Source organism: Adiantum capillus-veneris, chromosome 15 (assembly GCF_014529385.1).
Source record: "Adiantum capillus-veneris isolate H3 chromosome 15, ASM1452938v2, whole genome shotgun sequence".
In the NCBI taxonomy this organism is placed as follows: Eukaryota; Viridiplantae; Streptophyta; class Polypodiopsida; order Polypodiales; family Pteridaceae; genus Adiantum; species Adiantum capillus-veneris.
This window is the reverse complement of record NC_140945.1, coordinates 95,808,341-95,821,368: the sequence shown is the minus strand read 5'-3', so window position 1 is coordinate 95,821,368 and position 13,028 is coordinate 95,808,341. Positions and strand designations below refer to the sequence as shown.

The window sequence follows — 13,028 nt, the reverse complement described above, 5'->3', positions numbered from 1 at the left end:
ACTTATGACTTGGGAAGTTCGTTTACTATCTGTATACTGGAAGGGGACCTCTTCTTTACAAATATTGTACTTAAATAATTCTAATACTGAGTTGTTTATGTACTTAACTATTCTTTGTTCCATTGCCAGCTGTCTTTTAAATGTAAAAGTTCAATTATGTCTTATTATCTAAGATTAAACAGCTACACACACACACACACGCACACGCACACACACACGCGCACGTGCACGCACACACGCACATTTTAAGAGAGGCTTTTACATATTGCATTATGACCTTGTGCTTCTAATATAGACATTTGTTATTACAGATAAAAACAATCACAAGATTCTATTGGAATAATTTATATATGATTGTGGAGCCATGGAATTGTATGATTCATTTTATACAATGTTTAATACTCCTTTTGAACTTGAAGAAACTCTTATATTTCACAAAGAAGGTTTACAGGAGTACAACAAACAGTTTGATCAGTTTGTGGATTCAAGAATGGTACTATATCTTGATGAAGAATATATTCACGCTATAGATTTGGTTCAAAAGAATCCATCACAATCCTCTAGGCTTAACAAAAATTATTCTACCTTATCAAAAAATGTCAAACGAAATCTTCCAAAATGTCCAAAGTGCAATCACAAATGTAGACTATTAAAGAAAGGGCGGGGTTTATTGTGTTTTTGTTCTTAAGAGATAGTGATGATGAAGAAGAAGAAAGGGATGAAAGTAACTTTAAATCAAGTGAAGTGATCAAACATGAACAAGACAATGAAGAAGCTCTTCATGTAGAAAAAGAGCGGCAAGAAGTTGAGTCTTCAACTTTCCAGGATTCGAGAAGATAGTATTGCATTGGAGAAGTCCTTGTACCCTTCTTTTAAAGGAAAATTGCCCGTGCCTATTCTACCATGATTTCCTCTTGGCCATGGAGAATATATAATGCTTTCAGATATCCAAAGGTCATTTGGTTTACGAGAGGATGTATTGTATGCTATTTTGGCACAACACTTGAACTATAATGTTGGGACTGATGAAGAGTCAATAAAATACAAAGATTTTGTAGAAAAATATCCTCTTTTAGGCAAGTTGGATGTTTGCTTTGAGCTTCATAAAGCATTGGAGATTTGTTTCAATGAAGCTCTTAAGTATAAAGAGCCTACCGAAGAAGAGTTTCTCAAGGCACAAGAGAATATAACAGATCCTCATCTTTCAGAAGTGGATAGTGAAAATGAATATTGTTGGGTATTCAAGCCCTTTGCAGTGATGTCTAGCTTGTGGGAACACCTCTTCACTCATGCAGAGGCTTAGTGGAGATTTCATGAGTCAAGGAGTGGTCAATATCACTTCACAAAGTTATACATGTAAAGACATTTTAATGCAATAGGCATATAGCGTTATTTTTTATTTGCAACCGACTCTCTCTCTCTCTCTCTCTCTCTCTCTCTCTCTCTCTCTCTCTCTCTCTCTCGTGTTTCTCTGCAAGCTGATGCACGCCATGGCTTCTCGCCAATAGCCTCTAAGCCCTGCTCTCAACACATGGTATCAGAGCAAGGTTCTCTCGGCTCGAGTCAACACAGCGCGGGAGCAGCCACTTTACAGCAAGAGATAGAAGCGTGTCAACCTGCTGCAAGCCGAGAAAAACCGGCAGCAGGTTGAACACCCTCGCTTGAGAAGCATTTGTTGACACTGTAGCACCCACCAATTCAACCTCTTGAGCCCGCTGTGAAGAAAACTGCCCAATCGGCCTGTCGCCTGCCTGCAGAGCTCACCATTGATTATTTTTTTGTTCTTTCACATTGATTAAATATAAGTGGCCTTTCCTATTTTATGTCCTTGTCCTTAAGCAAGGGCCTGATCACCCTCACAATTTCTACCCTCGCAAGCTTCTTTCATGCTTACATGCTCGGTGCTCAATAGGCTTGCAATTTTGAAGGCGTTTTCACAAGCTCAAAAACAGTAAATTTCTGTGAGAACTATCTCAATATGCTCTCTAAGGTGCATACATAGACCGTTGGAGACGAAGACCACCTCTTTGAAGGTTCTGGTGAAATAATTAACACCACAATTTTATTATCAAGCTTCTGAAAGACTTCAACATGGAGTCGAAAGTCGACAAATGTAATGGATCCTCTTTCCACACTTGGCAGATCAAGGTAAAAGGCTATTTGATGAGGAAAAACTTATGGAACGTGGTCAAGCCTCTCGCAACCGACGAAGCAGGCGCTACAGCTGCACTAACTCGAGCCCTCTTTGCCGAGCAATAGAGGAAAGATGAACAAGCTTTTGGTATCATTCGAACTTCCTTGGAAGACGACTTTATTCATTATTTGGATGATGTTGATTCTTCAAGTGCTGCCTCGATAGAGTTAGAAAAGCTATTTGGTGCAAAAGCTAAGTTTTCAAAAATGAGTTTAAATAAGGAATTATATTCTCTTCGCATGCATGAAGATGAAAACATTGCAGCTTTAGCTAATAGACTGAAGAGGATCAAAACACAGCTAGTTTATGTTGAAGCCCCTATGCCAGATGAAGATCTGATAGCCATTTTTCTGAATAGCCTACAGGTAGAATATCGTCAAATTGTCACTATTTTAAAGGAGAAAGATCATGTACCTTCTTTGGATGGTATTGTTAACTCATTGCAGGAAGAAGAGAAATGAGTACCACGAATCAGCTCTTTTGTACCATAATATGTAGCTCGTGGTTGCACTTCAACTGCCAATTCAACTAGGCCTACTACTAGCACTAGACCTTGTGCAATATGTGGACGCAGCAACCATCAAACCAAGGATTGTTTCAGCAAAAATCCTTCCACCCATTGTGGAGAGACTAATCATCCTTTGAACAAATTCTTTAAGAAGAACAAGAGGAATTTCAATATGATGAAGATGATGCAACACCAATGCTTTTGGTAGAAAGTGATGTCCTGTAGTTTGTTTTTCTTTAGTCTGTCTTTATGTTTCCTTTATGTCAGTTATTTCTCAATAATTGTATGGGTTATAAACACTACCATAAAAATATAATGGTAAGACCACCCTTTGTTGTTTGGTCGGGTTTTGGTATGTCTCACATTGATGGTTGTTTGAGGGAAGTACACACACACCTATGCCATAGTCAAGGGGGAGACTTCTACTCATCGTTTTAGGTGATTGGACTCTACCATGGTTTGTCTGTCTTGAGTCCATTGTCAGTGGTTTGGGCTTCAGGGGGGGTTGTTGGGTATTCATTCCCTTTGTAGTGATGTCTAGCCTGTGGGAACACCTCTTCACACATGCAGAGGCTTAATGAAGATTGCATGAGTCAAGGAGTGGTCGATATCACTTCATAAATTTATATATGTAAAGACATTTTAATGCAATAGGCATGTAGTGTTATTTTTTATTTGCAATCGACTCTCTCTCTCTCTCTCTCTCTCTCTCTCTCTCTCTCTCTCTCTCTCTCTCTCTCTCTCTCTCTCTCTCGTTTCTCTGCAAGCTGATGCACGCCATGGTTTCTCGCCAACAGCCTCCATAGCTCTGTTCTCAACAAATATGAACAAGATAAAGATGTACCGATCATTCAAGAGTCAGATCTCAAAATAGAAAATGTTGGTCTGATAAATATTTGGAAGGAAAATCAACTTGTGTCAGATGAGAATATTACGGTAAGCACTTTATTTGTATAAGTTTTTTTTTTTCTTTCAGTGTTTCTAATGATGAATTGATTTTATATGTTTGTAGATTCAACCACCAAAAGATGAGTTCTTAAGACAATCATCTATAGTCGTTGATCTTACCAAAGATGCTGCTCTGAAGCACTACATTAAGTACCTTGCTTGTCCTGATTTAGTTATTTTTCACATGAAGTACTCCTCTTAAGGCTATATACCTCTATTTGTATACAAGACATTTTCAAAGTATCTTGGTGGCTATGCTCTTCATCCAAATGCTATCAAAGTAAGCCTTTTTGGAGAAAGAGTGTGCTAACAATGTTTTTGGATATAATCATGCAATGCAAGGATCACTTGCAAGAAGTTATTTAGCATATACTGGATATTCTCTTGCAAAGGAAATTAAACATTATAGAGATATTTCTCCTTCTGGGAAATGATTTCTACTTCAACATGATAATTTGAAGCAGGTTGAATACACAAAGGGCACTCAAGTTTAGGTCAAGAAGATGTTGAAGACATTGAAGATATCATTTGAGAATAGATTTGTATTAAGTATACACTTTTATAGAATGTGTTCTGGATCTTGAGGTAGAACCCAAACTTTTTTATCCCTCACTCTCTTAGATCTCCATTGTGATAATATCTTGTCAAGTCTAGAAGAGGTGAACCTTACCTTGTCTGGCCAAAAGTCGGTGTTTGGTGTGAATGAAGTTCTTATCGTAGGACATATGTGCAGGCCATATGGTAGAAGGACTTGTCCTGCAAAGATTGATGTAATTCAAAGAATGAAAGAGAAACGTATAAATGTGACTGAGGTTCGAAGGCTCTTGGGTGCATACGTGTTTTATGTTATCTGGATTCCGTATTATGCACATGTAGCAGAGCCTTTGTATCATTTTTTGAGAAAGAAACAAAAGTTTCGATGGGAAGAAAGGCATACCCATCCCATGAGAAAACTAAAGAAGCTATTGCTTATGTCTCCAACTTTGAGGAAAGTAAACTATGAATGTGGAAGACATGTAAATGCGACAACGGATACTAGCCCCACAAGAATTGGATGGGCGATTGGGCAAGATGATGATGATGGCAAGAGATATGTGGTGAGATTTGGAGAAAAGTTCGTAAGTGCTCGTTAACACAACTATCCACAGGTAAAAAGAGAGTAATGGGGAGTAGTCACAACATTAAAATGTGACAAAGAGTATTTGATAGGAGCAAATGTAATAGTGGAGACTGATTGCCTACCCCTTCTTGGAATGATCACAAGCTGCTCAAATCCAAACATTGCTATGTTGAGATGGATTGCCTACATAAAGTCCTTAAATCCAGAATTTAAGCATATTGCAGGAAAAGATAATCCAGTTGTTGCAGATATGCTTTCAAGAGCAAGGTATGAAAATGAAGAAGACATGGTTGTCAAGGGAGATAATGTAGGCACAAGGTTCTATAGTATCTCTCATGCCAAGGGTGATCATGTTTGCCTGTCAAATGCACTTGAGTCATTTATAGAGGACCTATATCAAGGTGAGTGGTTGCTCATTGGACGCTATCTGAGGACTTTGACAAGGCAAGAAGAGTGAAATGATCAAAAGTTCAAAAGAATACGCAGAAAAGCCTATGGATACTTTTGAAAGATGGATACTTATGGAAGCATCCAAAACAAAGAAATGGGATGCCAATGAGAGCTATCTATGAATGATGAGGACACTAAAAGAGACCTTATTAAAAAGTTTCATGAGAGTCTTTATGCTGGGCACAGAGGTGTATGAAATACCTTTACTAAAATCAAAGAGAGGTATTGGTGGAAAGGTATGTATAAAGATGTATCTCATTTTGTGGATTCTTGTGAAACCTGTCAAATGCATTCAAATGTACGTCATCGTGATGGGTTGCACCCTAAATAGCCACTGGCTATGCACCATAAGTTGGTAGTAGATTTGGTTACAATGCCATTGGGCTTATGGAAAATGAGATACTTAGTGTTTGCACGTGAAGATTTGACCAACCAGGTTGAAGGTCGTGCTTTAAGAACAAAAAGCACAGAAGGGATATGTAAGTTCCTCTTAGACGATGTGATTAGCCGTTATGGCTGTGTTGGAAAAATAACATAGTTGATAGAGGTGAGTTGGATGCTGACAAAGCCAGGGAGTTTTTCTCTAGGTTGGGATATGTAAGTTCCTCTTAGACGATATGATTAGCCATTATGAGCTGATAGAGGTGAGTTGGATGCTGAAAAATTCAGGGAGTTTTTCTCTAGATTGGGCATTAAACTCGCTCTAACTGCTACATAAAATTCTGAAGGGAATGGTAAATCAGAACATGGGTATGCTCCTATCTCAGTAAAGCTTTGGCTAAGGCTTGTAAAGGAAAAATGGGATAGTGGCCTAGGCTATTGTCTTATGCTTTATGGGATGATCGTACAACACATAGCTTAGTTACTGGTTATATGCCTTTTGAGTTGATGTATGGTCAGAAACCTATAATGCCAATTGAGGATGTAATTCCCACATGGAATGTATTTTCTTGGGAAAATGGAATGAGCGGGGAAGACCTTCTTGGTTTGCGCATACAAAAATTAGAAAGAAGGCCTCAAGCTATTGAGATTGCAGTAGCACGATTAAAAGATGCAAGGTTGAAGAATACCGACATATTTGATAAAAGGCACTCAGACTTAGAGCTATTGAGGAAAGTGATTGGGTGTTGGTGTATGACAGCAGTCTTGATAACCAACATTCAACAATAAGAAAGCTTCCAAAGAGATGGTTTGGTCCTTATGTGGTTAATCATGTACATGGGAATGCAACTTATACCTTGCATGAGTTGGATGGGACAAAAATGAAGATTCCCATTGCGATGAGACTGTTCGAAAGAAGAGGCGATACAGATCCCCTTGTTTCACAAGAATGTCAAAATGAAGGCTTTGATGAGTATGTTATGGCTGAAGATGAAGAAAGAGATGATGATGCACTAGACTTCGTTGCAAGTGATGACAAAATTGATATGTATGTTGATTTAAATGAAGACTGAACCTGCAAAAGATATGTGTGGCACATGCTGGAGGATGTGCAGGTTTAGAGAGGGTGAATGTCATTCCGTGGCACATGCATAATGTGAAACTAAAATATCTACCTCACTCTCAATGCTTTTGTTATGTGGGACCAAATGCTATGATGCACATAGTGTGATATATGCAAAAATAGATGCCACGGCTGCAGCTCTATATATACCATGCCCAGTTTTATCGAGGCCCTAAATGTGGCACTATGGCATGTTTTTTCACATAAATAAATGCCTTTTTTGCTTTAGAAATTTACAAATGTCAAGGGTATCGAAGTGGCACACTCGTTTTGCCTAAAAAGTTCAATGCGGACAATCTCATCTAAAAATAGCAAGTTTCATGCACGGGCAAAAGAGATACATCTAGAGTGCTTGCCAAGTGGTAAAATGAAGTTCAAGACAAAATTTAAGGCCAATGGGGGTTTTCCACAATTTAAGGGAATTTTCCCAGCTCGTTTGGGCTTTGTACAAGCAAGAAAGGACATTTTTGGGCTAAAAATGACAAAAATGGTCAAAATTTACCCAAAATTGGTAAAAAATGGCTCAAAATGCCACATCACTCATGGCTCCATGACTATGAGGAGTGAGGTAACATTTTAGAACATCAATATCAGCACTTTAAGCTCCTCTATGAAGGGATACAAAGCCGACACCTATGGTATGCTAGTGTTAGTCCCGTGCTGTTCCAACCCTGTATTCGAGGCTGTGAGGCCACCAATTAGGGTTTCCCCTCTTCAAATACAAACTTGGGAATGTATAATGAAGTTTTGAAGCTTCCATGAAATGTCTACAACGGAGAATTGAAGCATTTGTATAGGGTTTTTATCAAGGAAAAAGAGCACTACAAATGTATAATTTGTAGCGAGGCTACACCAAATCATCACACACATAAGAGTTTTGAGTTGATCTTGGTTATTTTTCAAAAAGAAGCTTTCATGGCTGTAGTTTTTTTCTTTTTGAGTGTGTTTTTAGCCTCAAATCTTCTATGACTTGCTTGATTTTGATGTGAACTCTCAAAGCTAGAGGCCCGACGCTTCCTAGCCGCACTCCGCACTTCTAGACAATGTGGGTTCCATCTTGCATACTAGAGTCCATTATAGCCTCAAGCTCAAGCATAGTATCTACATGAGAAACTTGTTCAAAGAAAGCTGAAATGCATTCATTATCCTCTATGAAACCATTTTCCTTCATGTATTTTTGTACATTATATACATACTGTCATGCACTTCTTTTCATATCCTCAAGCTTCATGAAACATATTGACCCATGCTCTGTTAATCCCTGGAAAACCGTAGAAAAAGCTTCTTCTCTCTTTGGGTTAGGCAAGAATATTTTTCTTCTTGTACCATTGCAATCTCTCTTTACAATGGTACATGGACAAAATTCCTTGTCTCCCTGTACTCTTTGAACTCTTTCCTCGCTTTTGGTAGAGGATACTCACGAAGACTATCACGGTTCCTCTCATGATTCACACACAGAGTCAAGAATTGCATAGCTCGCTTCACATTTCTTCTCTTTACCCTGTCATAAGTAGAACCATCATCCAAGACCTTTGTTTACATGCAAACGGTTGTGATGTATGACTGACCAAGGATAAGAGGATAGGTAGACATCTCCTGCACAAATAAGTGTTGCTCATCTTTGACATTACCAATCGTCACTTTCACATTTGGACAAGACCCATAAAAATCTCCTGTGAGATGAGTTATTTGTATCTCTAATCATCTACCCATGGTGTGTGTCTATCAGCCACTTGCCCTTCATGTAAAGACTCTTGGACATAAGATTGATTTCTGAGCCATGATCTATCAATGCAACATATGGCTCTAATCATCCACCCATGGTCTATGTCTATCGGCCACTTGCCCTTCATGTAAAGACTATTGGACATAAGATTGATTTTAGAGCCATGATCTATCAATGCAACATATGGCTCCTCAAGATCACCCACCTTGACTAAAGTTTCTATTGTATCTCTTGCCCAATGAATTTTGGAGTAGTGGCTTTTAAAGGAGGCTTCATCTTCATCACATCATCATCATCCACAAATCTAGCATATATATCTCTTCCAGAAGATTGATAGCATCCTACCACACTATTATCACATTCACTCTCGTGTACATGTATCCCTTGTGCCTTCAGTGATTCTCCTTCACCCTAATATTGTGGAGGAATGACTCAGTAAGAGTTTGCCTCTTTCTTTTTTATGATATCTATAATTTTTTTATGAAACTCACGTTTAGCCATGCCAAGAACTTCGCCGAGGGTAAACTCAACTTTGCTATTCAAAATCCTTTCCTCCAATACCTACTTTAAGTTTGTGGAAGCTTCAATGTTAGATTGTAGTTTGTATGCAGGGCCTTTTGCTTTGGCTTATCCTTACTCTTTCTTCTTCCCTGTAGATTCTTCCTCCATAGGAATCTTATGAGGAGGCACCTATGGTGGAGCCTCATAAGAAGGGTCTGGATCCTTTCTTCCTCCGGCTCTTGTAACCCTCTTTGAAGTAGAAGGACCTGCATCTCCATTCTCAAGTCTACACTTCTCTTCCTTAATTGCTTCATTGTTATGGCATTTGCAAGAGGCATGCATTGATAAAGAGTCCACAGGGCCATCCCAACCTTTTTATGGCGTATGAAATCACCAGCTTCATGTAATACTTATTTAGTTACCTTCTCTTTTTTGGCTGACGCTACTACATATGTCCACAAGCTATCAACCTCCTCAAAAGTATCTTGAGTAGACTTTAATGCTTTCTTTGGAATTAGATCTATCTTTGCCCCTTAGGTAGCAGCCTCCGCTGCAGAAATAACATGACTCGTCGCCATATCCTCCGTTAACTTCCACATACCCCCGTTTTCCAAAGTTAGTTCCTAATGGCATACCTGTCTCCCGTAGATGGATCTTGCCATCCTTAAAAAACACAAGGTCTCTTTTCAAGGCATCACTGAAGCTATCACTATCCCTTTTGCCATGGTCTTTGCTATCACACCACATGCATCTGTGCACAAATCCTTCTTTGCTTTGGGATTTCTGTCCAGCAACTTGCCCTTTCTCTTCAAGCCTCGTCAGTTTTAACTTCATCTCTCTCGTGCCTTAACAAGCTCATCAAGCATAGAGTTATGACCTTTTGGACTCATAGTAACACACTTTGGAGGAATCTCAGACATGTTGGAGGTAAAAGTAGCACCATTCACCACCATCTTATCTCTACGGTGTTGCCTCTTAACAAGCAATGAGACTGCATCCTCAACCTCTTTCCACTCGGCCTTTAGACCCTGTTCTGTATTCTTGTCTTCAAGGAGTAGCTCTAAATTTTCTTAGAGCTCAAAATTTGTAGCTTGAAGGATTAGTTTAGTCTTTTCACTATCCAATGTAGCTTGCTCTGTTCCTGACAGTTGAGCATAGTGCCACTCAAACTCTCTCAAGAGTTCAATGATGGAAAGTCCTTCTTTTGGCTTTGCAACCCATTCCAAGAAAAGTTCTTTTGTAACCCTTTAGAGTCCTCCATGAAGTATTCCTCCTCTAGGGCTACTTTGAATTCCTCCCAACCTCCTCCATGCTCATCCCTAATTCCCCTTACATGGTCTCTAATCTTCGGGACCACAACAAGTTTAAAACTACAAATCATGACCACCTCTAGAACCCGTTGTAGCTCCATCTCCTTTACATAACCATGAAGAAATTTTGTGACATCTTTCCCTTAAAATTGGTCCATTTTGTTCACAATAGTTTGAAGGGCTTTGGTTGCTAACACCTCCCTTCTTTCTACAGCATGTTGTTGTTGCATAAACATAGCAAATGCTTGAAACATTTGCATTGTGCCAAGATCAAAACGCATGCCTTGTTGCTCTTGCTGATCCATATATTTAATTAAATGTTTTTAAACCATTGATTTTTTTTTTTTGAACGCTCACCCCAGCTGCTTCGTGTTGGATTCACTAGAGATGTCGGAATGTGTGCGGTCTATCTGGGAAGGTGCAAAACCTATGGCTGTGAGACTTCGTGATGAAAATCACAAACACCTTGTGAAAAATTGTTAATAAATAATCACCAACCCTCTTCCTAAAGATGGTTTAAAGTCTAAGAGTGTCCGTGATAGAAAGGTCACAAACCCTCCTATCGTGCTTGTAGTCTACTTGTTTTCGTAGTCAAGATTAGGATGAAAGGATCACCAAATCACATTCACTTTTACTTAAAAGGATCAACTAAAAACTCTAAACTTTCATCCATGAAACCTCAATGCTCATACAAGAACAATTCCCAATCAAAACCCAAACCTCTTTCATGGAATCATGTAGCCTTGCCACCAATTGCGTAGTCGTAACATCAAACAATTGAAAGGAATACAAGAGCTTCCACCTTCACGGCGACACTTTTTTAATTTTGCAGAGATTTTAGGGCTTCTAAATTGAAGCCCACACACCATTTTGATAAAGGGAAACCCTAATTCACTCCCTCACAAGCTCAAATACAAGATTGCAAAAAGGGGGGACTGCACTACACATAGATTGAGCATCCATGAAAGCAATTGCACAGTAGTGAAAGATTGCAGGTTTTTCCACTAAAAAGAATCCCTCTCTCTCTTCCTCACGGAATTTTCAGCAGATGTGCCAATTTTTGGGCCACTTTTTCACTTTGGACCAAAACTAGATCATTTTCAGCTTATAAAAAAGGCCATTTTTTATGTGAAAAATCCCAAACGGAGTCAAAAAAATCCCTAAATTTGTGGGATCACTTGCATAAGCATAAAAAGCATAGATGTACATCATTTTTCATCAATATTCCATTTTGGGTCACTTTCCATGCAATTTTGCAACGATGCCCATTAGTTGCTATTTTTGGCAGTTTTTGTCCACATTGATCTTTGTAGGCGAGATGAGTGTGCCACCATGAAACACTAGGAATATGTACATCATAAAACCAAAATGTGCATCTTATCATGTGGGAAAGCATGCAAAGGTGCCACATCCAGGGACACGATTCCCCAGATAGGTATGTACATGATAGCGACCCCCCAGTAGAAGTTGCTTCAGCATATTCACAATACGTACATGATTGCTTTTATTTTACATGCATCAAAAGGTGTCAAAAGTGAGGTGAATGTTTTATTTCACATTGTGCACGTGCCACAACACGACAACACAACAATGCAATTATAGCCTCAATGAGACTTGCATAAAGACCAGGCAGAATATTCCAATCATGTTTTGCGGATTTTGTTGAACGAATATGAGGAGTAATAGTGCACTTCACAGACAAAGCAATCAATGCATGTCATAAAATCTAATATCTAACCAACCCAAATGATTTTCTCATATTAAACTGATCACTTAATGTGGGAGAATAAACGGGAACAAGTGTTAAGATATAGATATGTGCTTATAGATCTATCTCAACACGGGGCCAATAGTAAAGGGGCCCAAATGGGAGATGGTCTATCAAGAGCAAGGCTAACCAATGGAGCATAAGACCTTAGGGTTAGCTTCATTGAAGACCTCCAATAATGTGTGTAAAAGTCCTTTGACCTTAGGTAAGCTAAGGCTGAGCTTGAGGTGGGAACCCGGCCCAAGCTCGAGGTGCTTGAGGTGCTTGTCGTGCTTGAGGTGTTTGTCCTGCTTGAGGTGCTTGATTAAGGTGCTTGAGGTTCTTGACTTACTCCATGCCTGAGGTGCTTGACTTGCCGCTTGATTAAGGTGCTTGAGGTGCCCTGACATGCTTGCCTGAGATGCTTGTGGGAATACCCCCTAGTCCAAGTGCTTTGTCATGCTTGATGACTAAGGTGCTTGAGCTCCTAAAGTCAAAAGCATCCCTACAAGAGGGGGGGCGAGCCCTTTTCCTAGGGATTAGAGAGAGAACACACACTCACACTCACAAGGGAAGCCCCAGCTTGAAGAGGCAGCAAGGACACATGTCAGGTCCCTACCCATGTTACCTTCATGTGTTGCTTGAAGCCTATTGGCTAGGCTTCAAAGGGGTCCAATGATAAATTACTTGAATTATCTAATTGTTTTTGCATTTATCAAGTCCTCTCTCTCAAAGGGGAAAGGGGGACACTTGTCCCAAGGCTATCCCTGTTGCTTGTAATGGCTCCTGCTTGTGATTGGCTAGGCCTAGAGGGGTCCAATGAGCTTCAAGCATGAGCTACAAGGGGGGGTCAACCCAAGCAAGCTAGGGGGGTGCTTAGGGGGAATACTCACCCACACACACTCACAAACACTCTCATTGTGTGCTATGCAAAGTGGAAGAGCTCCCTCTCCAAGCAAGTAAAGGTTGAGAGCCTACACCAACACTCTTGGCTATGGAGTGCAAATCCAACCAAGATCC

General features: G+C 39.7%; 1 pseudogene; it reads left to right on the top strand.

Annotated features, from left to right (window-relative positions):
• The first annotated feature begins 934 nt into the window (after positions 1-934).
• On the top strand, positions 935-4,182 carry LOC147441110 (uncharacterized; annotated as a pseudogene).
• The last annotated feature ends 8,846 nt before the right edge of the window (positions 4,183-13,028 follow it).